This window comes from Lacerta agilis, chromosome 16 (assembly GCF_009819535.1).
Source record: "Lacerta agilis isolate rLacAgi1 chromosome 16, rLacAgi1.pri, whole genome shotgun sequence".
NCBI lineage: Eukaryota > Metazoa > Chordata > Lepidosauria > Squamata > Lacertidae > Lacerta > Lacerta agilis.
Window position 1 is genome coordinate 31843024 of NC_046327.1, and position 16991 is coordinate 31860014.

General features: G+C 42.9%; 1 protein-coding gene across 1 annotated transcript in view; it reads right to left on the reverse strand.

The window, feature by feature from the left end:
* Positions 1-15416, reverse strand: part of NFIX (nuclear factor I X) — a 237736-nt gene extending 222320 nt beyond the window's left edge. Inside the window, exon 1 of the mRNA XM_033173015.1 lies at positions 15320-15416. The gene's annotated coding sequence lies outside the window, so the exon portion shown is untranslated. The remainder of the gene's footprint in view (positions 1-15319) is intronic.
* Positions 15417-16991: the final 1575 nt, after the last annotated feature.

Genomic DNA, 16991 nt, shown 5'->3' on the forward strand with positions numbered 1-16991 from the left:
TGTGCAGCAGTTATGTGTTGGTGCTGACCTTTAAAGCCCTAAACGGCCTCCGTCCAGTATACCTGAAGGAGCGTCTCCACCCCCATCGTTCTGCCCGGACACTGAGGTCCAGTGCCGAGGGTCTTCTGGTGGTTCCCTCTCTGCGAGAAGCCAAGTTATAGGGAACCAGGCAGAGGGCCTTCTCGGTAGTGGCACCCGCCCTGTGGAACACCCTCCCACCAGATGTCAAAGAGAAAACCAACTACCAGACTTTTAGGGAAGCTTTTAGGGAAGCTTTTAATGTTTAATAGATTATTGTATTTTAACATTCTGTTGGAAGCCGGCCAGAGTGGCTGGGGAAACTCAGCCAGATGGGCGGGGTATAAATAAATTATTATTATTATTATTATTATTATTATTATTATTATTATTATTATTATTATTATTATTACTATTGGCTGAAAAGCCAATTCCATGTTAGGAATAATTAGGGAAAGGACAGAAAACAAATCTGCCAGCATTGTGCTGCCTTTCATATACCAATCTATGGTGCGATCACACTTGGAATACCATGTACAGTTCTAGGTACCACATCTGAAAACTGATATTATCAAATGGGAAAAGGTGCAGAAAAGAGAGAAAAAATTGATTGAGGTGGGTGGGTAATGGAGCACTTTCATGCCAGGCTGCAGCATTTGAGGCTTTTTAGTTGGGGGGGGGGTATGGTGACAAAGGGAGAAATACAATAAAAATTTACAAAATGTACAAAATTAGGCATGTTTGAAGAGAAAGAGGAAAGATTGCTGACCATGTAGTAGAATGAAGTGACCTGCTTCAGGTGGCAAATAAATGGGGGGCAGGAATGCTGTAGCAAGCTTTATTCATTTATATGTGCTTGGAGCAGGTGGGACACAGGGCCTTGCTTCAGGCAGCGAAATGCCCTGGGCTGCCACTAATAGAAAGAATCTCTCCTCCTCCTCCTAATGTTAGAACTTGGGATCATCCAATGAAACTGATTAGCAGTGAATTAGAAACAGACAAAAGGAAATATTTCTTTGCCCAAAAGATAATTAATTCCTGAAAAAGAAGAAGGCCTGCTGCTACCAAAGATTTGCCTGGTTAGTTCAAATCGATTCATGAAGTCCAGTTCTCCCCCCTCCCCACAAACAGCCTCCACATTTCACTTCCTGTCTGCTTCATTCCCCTCAGCAGCGCAGAGGCCTACCTGTTTTCCCCAGCTTGCTGTGTGAGACTTTCACCTTTGCTTCTTCTTTCCTAGCTCCATGTCCTGGCCTTCCCCTCGATCCCTCTCTGCTTCCCAGTCCACTCCCTACTCTCTGCCCATTCCATTCGCTATGGTGCCTCTGTGTAGCCCTGCCTCTTAGGCTCTACTGCCTCCCAGGCATCTTCTCACTCAGTCTCCCCACCGTCTCAAAAAGCAAAACAAAGCTGGCTTCTCTTCCTAATCTTACTTCTCAAACTGGTTAGCGTAATCCATTATCCTTGAAAGGATACTGCTCTTCGGCGGGGTTCCACAGAACCCCAACTTCCACTATTCAGAAACAAAGAACACTTTGTGTTCATTTTATGTGGTAACCTAGTCTGAATCCTTATGGCGTGGCTTTGTGGCAGAGGTCTGTTGCACACCCTAGTGCAGAAGTGACAGTGTGCAAAAGAGGAAGAGGAGGAGAATGATCTTGGTCTCTCTGTGAACGTATGAAATTCACACACACACACACACCCCACGCCATCTGGAAAAAGAAACCCCTCAATATGGCTGTGTGCTCATATGGCAATATGGCTCATCTATCTGTGTCCAGATTTCCCCGGACATTTCAGTGATTTTAGGAAATTTCAGACGTAAGGTAGGCAACCCTACCTACACTGGTGAAAATATTCAAAGCACAATGCAAGCATAACCACAATGGAATTCAAATAACCATCAAATGTGCTAAATTTGAACAGTCAGAATCTGGAGACAATGTTCTCACTGATTCTGTGGGCTTTCCAGGCAAAGCCTTAATGGGCATAAGCTGGAAGCAACAAATGAATAAACCAAACTGAGCAGCTGAAGTAGCAGCCAAGCAACCAAATAAAGGGAAAGAAACAATGAGATGCAAATTCTGATGCAGGGACTGTGTCATAGGTCTGCCCTTTTGACAACTATTTTTATTATTATTTCAGGTCACGCCCAGCGAGTTATACAATATAGATAGAAGTGATTCCACTGCTCCTAAATATCCACTGCCTTTGCCACTTCCATTAAGGAGAAAAAGATTTACAAACTTGCTACAGCAATAAAGGCAACTCTTTTGACAACCCTCACTTCACGGCGAGTGAAACGAAAAGGAGACAAAGTGCACAAGAACTGCCAGACTTCCTCAGACCTGGAGTTAGTTTGCACAATTCTATTTTAACTTTTGTGTTCTAGGCGGCATTGGCAAATCTCCTGTCCCAAGCAGAGGGGCTGAGAGCTACACCCTCTCTCCCTGGCAGTCACAGTCATATTGGCTGACAGGCAACGGAAACAAATACAGTATTTGAAAAATTATTGAAGTTCACGGAACCATTGAATCTGAAATATTAATTATTTTTATGTGAAATGCTACCTCTGAATTCAAATTACACTACTGTACTTGGTATCGCCTGATATTTCTGTTTAATCAGCTGGCTAAAATGGCCTGTTTAACCCGCTGAAGTCAACTCTTCACAAGCAGAGACGAGGCAGTAGGTCTTTTGCACTGCTGTTGGTCTTCACAGCCTTCCTGATCACATAATCTCTGATAGAAGAGAACTGTGTGCATCCCTGTACTTCTGGCAAAGGGATTCTTATTGGATTTATGTCTCCGCTCTCTACAGTTTACCCTGCACCACGAATGACCGGCAAACAGGGGGAGTTAAAGACATATTGGGGAAAAATACCTTACTTTTTAATCAGGACAGCTGGCTAGACTTACCCCCTTGTTCCAAGTTTGCACCATGAAACTCACTCCGTGAACTTAGGCCATGTCCAGTCTCTCAGCCTAACCTACCTCTGAAGAAGTGTGCATGCACACGAAAGCTCATACCAAGAACAAACTTAGTTGGTCTCTAAGGTGCTACAGGAAGGATTTTTATTTTATTTTTTAATTTTGTTTTGACTACCTCACAAAGTTCTTGTGAGGATAAAGTGAGGGAGGAAGAGAATTATATACACCACCTTGAGCTCCTTGAAGGAAGGGTGGGATAGAAACATAATGAAGAAATAAATAGTGACCCTGAAAGTGTTTGCACAGGGCAAAGCCTGTTTTATTGCAACTGCTACACAACAGATTTGGGGGACCTATATGTTAAACCACAACTTCCACCATCCCTGACCACTGGCCATGCTGGCAAAGACTGAAGAGAACTGGAGTTGGACAACATGGAAAGCTGCAGGTTCCCCTTCCCTGCTAAACAGCTATCCCTGCAGGTAAAGACACGTGCAGCACAACCATAAGATTCAGAAGAACTCTCATAGAATCCCTATTGCAGCAAAGGAGGTATATAAACATTATGTGGATCATGAATAATAACCTAGACTGATGAGGCAATGCATCTGGCTAGCAGCCAAGCACATACACTCAGGGCAATCTAGTTGCAGGTTAGATCACCAATATCTAGGCCAAATTAATCCTATTACCAATGAACTGTAACTCCTATGAACCCTTCATATATCCAGTACAATAAAGTACAGTCCCTTCTGAAGCTTAATGCTAACCTATTGTGGGATATAATCCACCCCCCATCAAAGTCCACAGTCATGGTGAGTACAGTATATCGAGTACAGCCATTTCCCATATTTGCAAACACCAATGTCAGTATATTGTGAATTTGGAAAATTGAAAATGTTCTTGTTTACAGAAGGGGAAATTATGCAATTTAAAAGATATTACAAGATATATTTATAATGTTCCACACAATTTATAATGTTATACCATACCCAAATTTACTATTCACTGAAACAAAGGAAGAATAGACTTTAACCTGTATCTATTTCCTGACTTTACATCATCATTGATTCTTTTCCAGCATATCCTTCTCAACCTGATCCCTACTTTCCACAGCCCCATTCTTATATGGCTTCCCCATCAAATCAGTTAATTTTACTAATTCCAAAGGTCTCCGGGTTTCTTCTCAAGGGCTCTTCCTAAATTCTTACGCTACTGTGATGAACTATCCCTTGCTCTTGCATTTGTCTTGTCTCATTCCCCTTCCCCACTTGGATAGATGTCTGATATAGCTCAAAGACTGAAGGAATATTCAGCAAATATTATAACAACAGCCAGAGAGTAGCTAGTAAGCACTTGACAGAAAAAGCTGCAACGGAGAATCTCGAGAAGCAAATGTGTTTCAGCTCTATATTATCATAATACAGGGCTCACATTTTTTGGCTATTCTGGATAGCAGCCACCCATAGCATAGGCCTCTTCACCACTGTGCCTATCTGCAACGCGTCTTATGCAGGGCTGCCTCTGAAGGTGGTTCATAAACTTCAGCTGGTGCAGAATTCGGCAGCCAGGTCGCTCCCCGGGGCAAAGACAGTTTGAGCATATTACACCGAACCTGGCCCGACTGCACTGGCTGCCAATTAATTTCTGGGCCCAATTCAAAGTGTTGGTTTTGACCTATAAAGCCTTAAATGGCCCAGGACCTCAATACCTCAAGGACTGCCTCTTTCCATATGAACCTACCCGGACCCTGAGATTATCTTCTGAGGCCCTCCTTTGGTCTGGAGGGTGGCAACACAAGAACAGGGCCTTCTCTGCAGTGACTCCCTGTTTGTGGGGTGTTCTCCCCAGGGCCTCTTCATTACATATCTTAGACACACGGCAAAAATGTTTCTCCATAACCAGGCCTTTAACTGATTAACATTCAACAGCCTTTAAAATGTGTTTGTGGGAGAGGGGTTATTGGTTTTGTTTTGTGCTCACATTTGGTACCGCATTTTCCGGCATATAAGACGACCCCCCAACTTTTCCAGTTAAAATGCAGTTTGAGATATACTCAACCGCAGATTCTCCACCCGGCGTGTAAGACGACCCCCGACTTTTGAGAAGATTTTCCTGTATTAAAAAGTAGTCTTATACGCCAGAATATACAGTAGTTTTAGGTTGTGAACTCGTATTGTTTAAATTTGTTAAATTGTTTTATTTTGCGTGTATTATGATGAATGTGTTTTTGCTATGTGATATAGGCCAAATGGCCGAAATAAACTACCTACCTACCTTAGGTTGTGAACTGTGATCTTCGGATGAAGGGTGGTATACAAATTTAATTAATAAATATTAATAATAAATCCTATTTTCAGTGCAAAACCAGAAACTGGTCCAAATGCTAATAGGAACATTTGAGATTTATCTTTATTCTTCTTCTTCTTTGCTTGACTGGTCCCAAAGACTCTAGCTAGACACATGATAATCCAGAAAAAGCCAAATTAATTGACCCAATCTGATTGAAACATGATAGTGATGGAACACAGCATCTCCACACTAGCTTATCTTGGCTGTTGCCACAAAAAAAGAAAGGTCATACATAAGTGTTTCATTCTTGAAAATGTTTGGGATGAGACATTGTGAGTCTAGAGAGAAACAGAGTTACACATTTGCCGCCTGCCTGCAGCAAACTTTCTATTCTCTGGACATTGTGACATCCCACATTTTGTCAAAGAATATCTGAAGGTGCAACTTTGACACTGAGCATGATGAAAGTTTGCATTTTGTCCAAGATCTCATGACAGCCGTGGAGTCACGTTAAAACTAGATTCCCCACCCCTTAAAGCGGTGGGGGGTGGGGGTGGCGGCGGCTCATAAAGCCCACATCTACTACTCAGTGTTTGAAATTTGCCAGGTGCGTTTTGCACCTGGCTATTGCCCACTTGTGACCAAGTGAAGATGCCTGGGCACCAGGATGGCGCCTGACGTCTCCACCATCTGGAGGTGCGTGCTTGAAAATCCTTGGATCTTGACTGTTTTCACACACTAGCAACACATTCCGTAGAATTTCATCCTTATATATTTTATTTGCACAATCGGAATGAATTTCGGGGAATGTACTGAATACAGAAATGTATCAGAATGTATTGAAAACTACGACTGTATTTTGGTGTGGCCCCAAAATGGCAAATAGGTGTGGGATGTAAAACGCAGGAGCAGTCAAACACAACATTGCTAGAGTGGACATAGAAAGGGAACTCTAGGCCAGCCAGTCGGAACTTGCTGTTTCCCCTGGGCTGGGATGGACTTCCTCTGTGTAACAGGAGATGGGTGTGGTCTCATCTGGGCAGGTTAACACAAAACCACAGGGACCACACTCCATCTTCTTCTCTTTTGGACGCCGTTCTCAAAGGAACAACATTGCTATGAGGGTCTCTTGGCTTCCAGCCAAGAGAACACAAAGGAGCTGTTTTTCCCTTATGGAACAGTCTCCTGAGTAAATGTTACTTTTACTAAGTCTGCCTCTGGGATCCAATTGTGAACAGATGACTTCTCGTGAGTAAACGTTTTATGCTTTTATAGAAGACTGTGTATTGTCTTATTTTGAGAGGGATTAATGGGGGAAATACCAGGACATTTATTACAGAGGTTTTAACAAACCTAAGCAAGCTATCTGCTACGTGTGTGTTTAAAAGGGGAATGAGAACTCTGCTAATTTCTGGGACTTGTAAACACAAATTGGAATAGGATTATCTTAAACAATATATCCTCTCCTGGATCCCAAAACATTCCCACAGTAGGCAATCCATTTTGGGCAACTGTAACCCTCATAACCATAACGGCGTTTCCGTGTGCTGCTCTGGTTTCGCCAGAAGCAGCTTTGTCATGCTGGCCACATGACCCGGAAACTGTCTGAGGACAAACACCGGCTCCCTCGGCCTATAGAGCGAGATGAGCGCCGCAACCCCAGAGTCATCCGCGACTGGACCTAGCGGTCAGGGGTCCCTTTGCCTTTTAACCCTGGTTTAAGGAGCCATTTGGCGCCTAGCTTATATATCTGAGTTCCTAACACTGCTGCTGCTACTACTCCTGGTGTAGCCAAAGGGCTGAAGATAGGCTTCAGCTTTGATGTATGTGAGCTGTTATGTCCTCCTCCACAGTCTGAAACTCAATTGTGCCAAATCCTGAGCACACACACATACCCCACACACTTTGACATGACCTGTCAGGAAGATAGTGATGGGGTGATGCAACAGATCCCTCTGTGTGACGCAAAAAGCGAGCACCACAGGGCTGGTGATATTCTGCTGAAGAGAGGGGGAGAAAGCTCCGTCTCCCGCACACGCATACGTGGACGCCTCCTGCATTATGGAACACATCACTGCTGTTTCAAATGTTAAAAGACGGCATCAATTCACAAGTTTATAGTATATCACTTGGCACCGAAAGAGGATTGTGTGCCTGCCAGATTCTATACGGGAGTGAAAAGGGAACCTGAAATCAGACTCATCCCACGGCCAACATATGGAAAATATTTCAGCCCTCCTCTCTCCCTCTGCACCCCTTTCCAAATATATATGTTTAAAAAGAAAAAAAGAAAGAAGGCTTTTACGTGCAAGACAGAGGAAGTGGGGGAATAATCCCAGGATATGGTGTGGAATGGCCAGACAAAGAAAGCCAAACCAAGTTTTTGCAAATGGACCTCCTCCAGTGGTTTAACGGAAGGTTGAGGCCTACTGCTCTCAGGCTAAGGGCAAAAGTCTGAGTGAAACCACCAGGATAAGAACCCAGCAGCACACAAAGAAGCCAGCCCAAAGGCATACTCTCCAACATTTCTCCAAAGAAAATAGGGACGCCCTATTCCATAATGATAATTTTACTATTTATACCCAACACATCTTACTGGGTTGTCCCAGCCACTCTAGGCAGCTTACAACATATATAAAAACATAGGAAAACATCAAAAAACCTTCCCTATACAGAATTGCCTTCAGATGGCTTGGGGGCTGGATTACTCCATACCCTCCAACATTTCTCCAATGAAATTAGAGATGTCCTAAGGACAAGTGGGATATTCCGGGATCAAATCAGAAACCGGGACGGCTTCTCTAAATCAGGGGAATTCCTGGAAAATAGGGACACTTGGAGGGTCTGCAAAGGGTGGGAACCAACTGAACCACACAAGCAGACCTGGTGGTACAGAATGTGAGAGAGATGCATCCAGGGGAACGTGAGAGATTTATGAGGCTTGTTGTTCTAGAAAGTTTTGTCCTCTATCTAATGGCTGGTGTTTCAGGTGCAGCAAAATGTATTAGGACACCTCTGTGTCGGAGGGTGAAGAAATGGGGCACCTCCAGACTATTTCCGTGGATGGGATTCAGCCCCGTGTCAGCAAATTCTTATTTGGGGCTCTCGCACAACAAGCCATCTTCTCAAAACAGCAAAAAAAAAAAAAAAAACCCACCCAAAAAAGGGACTTTGTGGGAAAGTGATGGGGAATTGATGCACTAGAAAGTGTGGCGTGACAACTTCTTGATGTTACGTCATATAACCTCCCCACCATCATGTCATCTCCTAACCAATAAATGGTGGTCATCAAACAACCACCACAAAAAGCCTGTGGAAACAAATTAGAATGAATCCTCAATAAACAGATCATCTGGAAGTGACCATTCATTACTATCCCTGAGTATGAGCGAAAGATAAACAAGCAGGTGGTCCATGGGTGGGGAGTGGGCTAGGGAGCTCCCTTGTGTTGTATCATTTGCCATAAACACTGCATACTCCAGAAGGTGGAGAAGATCAGGGCAGATAGTGGGGTGCAGAGTTTTGGTTACATTGTGATGAGTTCCTGGCTTATGGTCACAGGTTAGCTGTGTGTCCTCACTGGACAGCCGTGAGTTATTTCTAAGGGACCTCCAGATTGTTATTTTTCAAGCACCCTGCTACTCAGTGCCTGTTTTGCTTTTGCTTTCAAAATTCAGAAATGCAAATTTCTAAAAGCGCCCGCAACTTTTCATAATTCTTTTTTATCCATTACTACTAGAGTGCAAACTGCAAGGGTGGTACCATCAAAACGAAGTAGACGGTCCAGGGGAGCCTTTGCCAACCTGGTGCCCTCCTGATGTTTTGGATTACAACTCCCAACAGCAGTGCTGGTTGGGTCTGATGGGAGTTGCAGTCCAAACCATCAGGGAGGGGGAACCAGGTTGGTGAAGGCAGATCCAAAGAGAGCTGAAGAGCTGTCAGGCAAACGAGAACCATGGATAGCCGTGGGCTGTCCAACCGGCTGACCGCGATCAACAGGTCAATCCCCGGGTGATAGTGGTCGATCGCTTGCCCTTTTCCACCCCCTCGCTGTTTCCTTGACTTGCGTAGTATCGCTAAAACGAAAGATGGAGTTAACACTGCCCAACTTTATATCTGGTGAGTGATTTTTGGTGTGCCCGTCCAAATCCCCCCAAAAGCTTTATAACCTTGGTGTTGCCCTCCCTAAAAAAGCTCAGCAACTTCAACCTGCCCCCCTAAAAGAAGGTCAACAACAACTTTGACCTGCCCCCCTAAAAAAGCTCAACAACTTCGCTCTGGTCCCCTAAAAAAGTCAACAAATTAGAACTCCCCCATCCCAAAATGGGTAGATCATGGCCATTTCCCCCCCCCCCTGGGAGTAGATCACAGTCTCTTGGGAGCTGGACATCCATATGGTATTGTGCGCCGTTGAGACTAAAGAGTGGACTCTGAGCATTCATAGGGCAAGAGGAAAACATCATTGATTCCTTGTGTCACCTGACACACTCCTGAGGCTGTCAGACAGCAGGACTCAATCCCACCTTCTGACTCAGCAGCAGTGCCTGAGAGCAATGGATACCAGGCTTAAGACACACTACTTTGTTTGGCCAACTATCCCAAAACCACATGCACCAGGGACTAGGTTCTGACTGCCAGGATCCCTGATCTGAGACAAAGGATGAGACAAACTGACAGAAAAAACCAATAAGCTGTGGAACTCACTTCCAGAGGGAAAAGCTTTTATCTGCCCTGAACGTCATGTCAACAAGGTATAGCATTAAGGAAGGTGGGACTTTTTCACTTTCTCCAGACATGCATAATTTTATAAATTTCCGTAGTGTCACCTCTTACACACCCTTTCTCGAAACTAAAAAGTCCCCAAATGCTGCAAACTTTCTTCACAGGAGAGTTGCTTCACCCCCTTGATCATCTTGGTTGCCCTTGTATGAACCTTTTCCTACTCTACAATATCCTTTTGGAGTAAGACAACCAGAACTGTACACAGTATTCAAATGCAATCAAATGATAGATTTGTATAATAAATTCTATCGGCAGTTTTATTTTCAATCGCTTTCCTAGTGGTCTCTATCATGGAATTTGCCTTTCTCATGGCAGCCGGACCCTGGGTCAACATTGTCATCAAGCTATACACTACAATCCCAAAGTCTCATTCCCAGTCATTCACTGCCAGTTCAGACCCTATCAGCATATACTGTATGTGAAAGCAAACCCGCCCCCAATGTATCATTTTACACTTGCTTATATTGAATTGCATTTCTCATTTTTACTGCCCTTTGGAGTATTCACCATTTTACTGCCCTATTCACTCTGGTATTTTTGGAGCTCTTCACAATCTATTTTCATTTTAACAACCCTGAAAAATTTAGTATCATCAGCAAATTTGTTCACCTCACTTCTCAGCCATAACTCTAGATTGTTTATGTAGAAGTTTTAAAGCACAAGTCCCAATATCTATCGCAGTGCAACTCTGCTTTCTACATCCCTCCATTCAGAAAACTGTCCATTATTTCCTGCTACTTAACCAGTTCCTGATCCACAAGAAGACCTTTCCTCTTATTCCATGACTGCTAAACTTAGGGGGGTTTGGTGAGGTACCGTGCCAAAAGCTTTTTCAAAGTCCAACTACACTGTGTCAACTGGATCACCTCTATCCATCCATCCATCCATTCTTTAATTCGACCGTCAGTCAGAAAAAGATACATTTGTACAGAATTTTTTAAAAAAACCTCTGAAGGAACTTTGAAGAAAAAAAGGAAAACATAACCCACAATGGAATGGAGCTAAACAGATAGCCCCATATTAATACAATCAATTAAAATCTTGCGACGCTTAAAAGCTAAAAAAAGAAATTTAGCCACCCGGGAGGCTGTATTTCTAGTGACATTGTTCAGTAAGTGATCACCTCTATCTATACTGTATGTTTGTTGACAGTCTCAAAGAAGAAGCCATGCTGGCTCAGCTTCAGCAAGGCTTGTTCTTCTATATGCTACATTAGTTTATCTTTCATCATACTTTCCACTGGGTTTCCTGGGACAGACTTTAAGCTAACCAGCCTGTAATTTCCAAGATACCCCCTGGCTTCCTTTTTATAAATTGGTGCTACATGGGCTACTTTCCAGTCCTCAGGTACAGAGGCTGATCTGAGAGACAAATGACATGTTTTTGTTAGACAATCAGCAATTTCGCCTTTGAATTATTTGAGAACTCTTGGGTGGGTGCCATCCAGACCTGGTGACTTCTCTGTTTTTATTTTGTCTGTTTACTCTATTAGGTTTAGAACTTTATTACTCATCACCACTATCTGCCTTAGTTCCTCAGACTCCCTTCCGTCAGGCATAGGGATCTGCCCTATATATTCTTCTGTGAAGACAGATGCAAATAATTCATTCAGGTTCCCTGCAACCCCCTTACCCTCCTTCAGCATACCTTTGACTCCCTTGTCATCTAAGGGTCCAACCACCTCCACACGCCATATCCTGCTACTAATTTATTTAAGGATTTTTTTTGTTGGTGGTCTTTATGTTTTAGTAATGTGCTCCTCAAAAAAATACTTGCTCTTCTTTTGCCACAGTTTGTGTTCTTTTTTGTTCTCCTCCTATGGACACAACCAGTGGCATAGCGTGGGCTGCTGGTACCCAGGGCAGGGCAAGTGTTGCGCCCCCTGGTGGATTGGGCAGCTGGGGTGGAGATGAGTGCCGGGGGCATGCAGAGTCCATAAGGCACATGGCTGCCAGCGCTGCTGCTGCTGTTGCTGGCCGTGTGCCTTCCCAGCCTGGCAGCTCCATCGCCAACCAGCTCAGCAAGCCCAAGGGCAGGGCAGGTAGGTGTTGCTCCTGGTTGTGCCCCTTTCGGAATTTTGCACCCAAGGCCACTGTCCCTCTGGCCCTCCTCCCACACTATGCCACTGGACTCCACTTCTGTTTTTTTTGAAGGAAGCTTTCTTACCTCTAATTGCATCTTTGACTCTGCTGGTTAGTCTTCTGTGATTCCACATATTCAAAATTTTGCATAGGTCTGGTACAAAATTTTGATTCCTTGATCTGCGTTTGCCTGCTCGTTAAAAAAACAGTTTCTAGTCCTTGTGGCTATGGATATACGGCTAAAAGCGTGCAGGCCATGCCTGCTGAATTCAACAGAGCCCAGTGGGTGGATCTTCCATGCCAGTCAGGGCAACCTGTCCCTCTTAAACTGCCTGCCTGCCTGCCTGGATGCTACTTCTGCGCTTGCACTATTTCCTCTTGGGGGAAACCCAGCAAGGGCACAAACTTCAAATACTAGGCAGAAAGTCAGGCATGCAAATTAGAAATGCTTATGCAAAAATGAGTATATTTATACAAGCTTAATTATTTTATTTGTTGGACAAACATCACTGGCCTTATAGCCGAGACCTGCAAATTAATTCCTAGAGACATTCCCACCCACTGCTATCCCAACCAGGACAGGAGATAATATATTGATTCAGATTTTTTTTTTCTGGAGGGTAGGATTTGGATTGCCTTGGTTTGAATATTTTTGAACTGTTTAGGGTTGTGGTTATATGAAGCTCTGTGCAAAGCAGAACCCCATTTCAATGCAACGATAAATAACTGGGTTTCGCGAGAAGTGACCCTGGAACACTTACTTCTAAATAATAACATAGGCCTACAGGTTAAGTACACTTTATATGACTATAAATCCATGCAGATGACTTGCAATGCTTCTTACTTGCTGTGAATTAATTTAATTAATTTTAAAAGGCGCTAAAGTTACAATTTGTATAATTCACTTTCTAGAAGAGTTAAAGCCAAGTATTTGGATTCTGATTTTTAAGACGTTGAGCAGTCATGATCCAGCCAGTTGAACATTTTTAAAACTTGCCAGTTTCAATAGGAAAGTTATCAGCACTTAATTAAACCCCTATAGAAGCCCATGAGACCTAAAAGTTTGAATGAATTGTGCCCAATATATTTTTCTTTTTTGTTTTCAGCCTAATCACTGATAAAACCCAATTTTTAAAAGAAACATTATTTAGTTTCACTTTATGAAACACTGTTTTTTTTTTAAAAAAAAAATGCTAATAAGGTCTCAGATCGTTTGGAAGTGGTGTTCTTTTGGTTGTATAATTAAACTGTATATTTACAATTAAATGATAATTAGTCAGCATACTAGCTTCCGAAACACCTCTCCCCCCCCCACAGTGTCTGCTAGTTTTCTGAGGATCAGAAAATCAGATTTTGTAAAGCCACTTGCATGTGAAAACTTCAGCCCTGACCCATCATTGTACCTTCTTTATTTATGGCCTAGATTTGCAAGCATAATCTCCCATTGCTAAAGGGGCCCTTGGGGCTGAACCCTGTGGAAATCCAGTTCCTCTCCTCTCCTCACACCTCAGGCCGACATCTCCCATTCACCTGCTTCTGACTTGCAGGACAGAACAGAAGCAGCAGCCTCATCCATGAAGCAAAACTACAGCGCTCTCAAAAGTGAGAAATTTAGCTATTATTGAGTTTCATTCGCTATGTGGCAATTGACCTCTTTAAGGCCCTTCTCATCCACATACTTTCGGAAGAATACTTGCCAATTGTATTTAAAAGAAGTCTGTTGAAACTGCTCTCTTTCCTCTGCTCAACATCAGTCCCAGCTCATGACCACCAGTTTCTATTTCCTAGTTCCAAAAATATTTTAAAAGGAACAACCAAGGATTTCATCTTCGAGCTGATATTTACAAGCAGGGTTTGGAAATAGCTCAACGCTTTTGCACTGGACGTTAAATTCCATTCTCAACTAGCAATGCCAGGTCCGTGGCACAGGTTAAGGGCTTTTCACTCATATTATGGTGGTTACATATTTTTAGCCCCAGCTCAAGCCTCACAGACAGTGGCACTCAAGACCCTACTTAGGGACACACACACCCCCCCCCACAAAAAATAAATAAATATCTTACTAGGAGTTCACACAAAATAAACAGCGCTTTTCTCTGGAGTTTGCACAAAAGTTGCACATCTCAGACAATACTTTGCTATGCACAACTGCTAACTAGCTCGTTTCTCTAGCTATTTTGGACTTCGCTGCTCTCGTTGCGGCAGGATTGCTTTACCCGTCTTCTGCCAAAAAATAGTAATAAAACAAAATGCAAGCATTTTGTCCTCTTCAAATTCTTTATCAAGAAAGCCTCCTGCCACTACTACAGAATTCGGCTGATATATTTTTCAGCATTTCAACCTTGTGGTTAATTTCCAGGTTGTTATTTGTTGACTTTCTGCTTGCCTTGGCTCCCAAAATTATTGAACGAGTTTTCTTAAGGGGGAAAAGGTGTAAAATGTTTTTTTAAAAAAAATTACCATACCATTCCCTGGGATGTTCCCCTGTTCCCGCTTGAAATGAATGCAAACTTTGGAAAGAGCATAATATGCTCTTGCTAATCATTTGCACAAGGCTGGTGCAAGAGAAATTCCTGATGGATTGTGCTCTTAGAGTCTTTGTCATCTTTTTCTGGTCCCTGGGTCTTTTAGAAACCCTGAGCGCAGGCACTTATTTTCTCTGTGACTGCAAAACTTTTCTTTTGTTTTTTTGGACATGATAATTCCAAACAGAAAATGCTTGGCAACTGATAATAATCCGTGTAAGATGGAAATGAAAGGGTGAGAACTGAGGGTGTCAAAGCTATGGTATTAGCTGTAAAAGCAAACAAAAAAACCTCTGCATAAAACTTGAAATTCTACTGGGGGGGGGGGAACCAGTTACTGAAAACCAGGGAAATCCATTTGCATCATTTTAAATGCGAAAATTAAAAAGGTGGAGAAATCGTTACAGGTAATCAAGTGCAACTCTATAAGCCAACTATGGAAATGATTAAAAACACATTAAAATATTTTATACATGCAGTTGTATATCTGGCATATATGAAAAGGCTAAATCCTGAACTTAATTCACATTCACAAAACATTATTAGCCAGGTAAGACTTGTCTCAGATATTGGCATTTTCTCTCCTGCAAGGCAAGATATACAAACTTGCACCTGCCATGAATCAGACCCTATGATTCATAACTTGGATTTAGTTAAAAAAAGAAATACAAAATCTACCACCTTTTCTTACCAGAGACAAGAGAGTCCTGTTTCCCGGGCAGACTCCACCAACACACTGTTCTGGTTCAAAAACAAAGACTGTATCTGCTGGAAGCTGTTTCTACCCAGAAGCTGCTACGCAAAAAGTCGCTAGTATTCTCCAAACTGCTGGTTGCTAAAATATTGCCAAGTGGTGGGGAGGGGGGGGGGTGATTTTTCACAATGCTAAATGTCCCAGTCTCTGAAAAGTCCTTTGAGGTTCTGTCTCATATGCAGTAAGCAAAAGCAGAAACCTCCTGAAATTCTGTTCTGAAAATGCATAGGCAAACAAACAAGCTGGATAGTTTTATAGGAGCCAAACAAATATTTCAGACATAATTTTCACTCCAGAACAACTGGTTTCCTTCTTGTGCAACCTTCCTCCCACCCCCAACCCCAGCATCCTGGTACAACCCTTTTTGTTGAATCTAACTAAATATCAAGCCCTTATACTAGATTTGGTATTGGAGGTTAGCTTGATTTCTCCCACCAAATTAAAAAAATAAAAGTGCATCTTTTTTATTTCCACTTGTTAATTCAAATCTGCAAATATAAAATAGTTGATTGAAAATAGCGCTTAGAGCTCAAAAATAAAATACATAACAAATAGGGACAGTAAGTAAGGTATTGCCAGGTATCAATTTCCACCTCCCCCACAAAAAAAACACCCTTATACTAGTCTGATTAAAAACCATTCCAGGGATTACTCAAAGAGATAGCAAGAATTCTGAGCAAGCTGGTGATATACAATAACACATAACTTCATATCAGAGAAAATAATATTTTGTAGACCTAATAAGCCAGGGGTCAGCAAACTTTTTCAACAGGGGGCCAGTCCACCGTCCCTCAGACCTTGTGGGGGGCCGGACTATATTTTTTGGGGGGGGGAATTAATGAATTCCTATGCCCCACAAATAACCCAGAGATGCATTTTAAATAAAAGGACACATTCTACTCATGTAAAATCACGCCGATTCCCGAACCGTCCACGGGCCGCATTTAGAAGGCGATTGGGCCGGATCCGGCCCTCGGACCTTAGTTTGCCTACCCATGTAATAAGCCTTACTAATCAATTTGCTTGTTGACCATAGGTCTTTTCTCTTCTCTTGGTCTTGTCCTCCTCATTCCCACATTTACAGGCCTCAGATTAGGAACACATAAAAATGCAGGCAGGAAGGCAGTGACCATGCAAAGGGAAGAATGGGGAGCACAAGAACTGGAAAAATAACCATGCTGGCCTCAAACAGCAACAGAAAGGCAAAAAATGGCAAATGTGGATTCGTTGCCCCCTCAACTTGCAGGAACTATCCAGTCCTTCAAACGGGCAAAATCTGATATGGCGTGTGGCGGCTGGAATGCTAGGTATTAAGGAAGGCATGGAAAGGGGTGTTCTATTATGCCATCTGAGTGGGGAAACGTGATTTGGAGTGCGGATGCTCAAGAGCCAAAATGATAGGAGGGCTTTTGTGGTTGGAATTTGGCAGAAACGCTACTGGGAGAGTCAGCTATGCGATATCCGAACTGGAATAAAGGAAAGGAGGACTCAAACGAATAGGTGGAAGTAGACGGCGTAAAGGTTTTAACAAATGCCTACCTTTATTTTTCGAAAGTTGCGGCTGCTGCTGTGTATGTCATGTTTTCTTGTTATTTATGGCTGAGAGGGA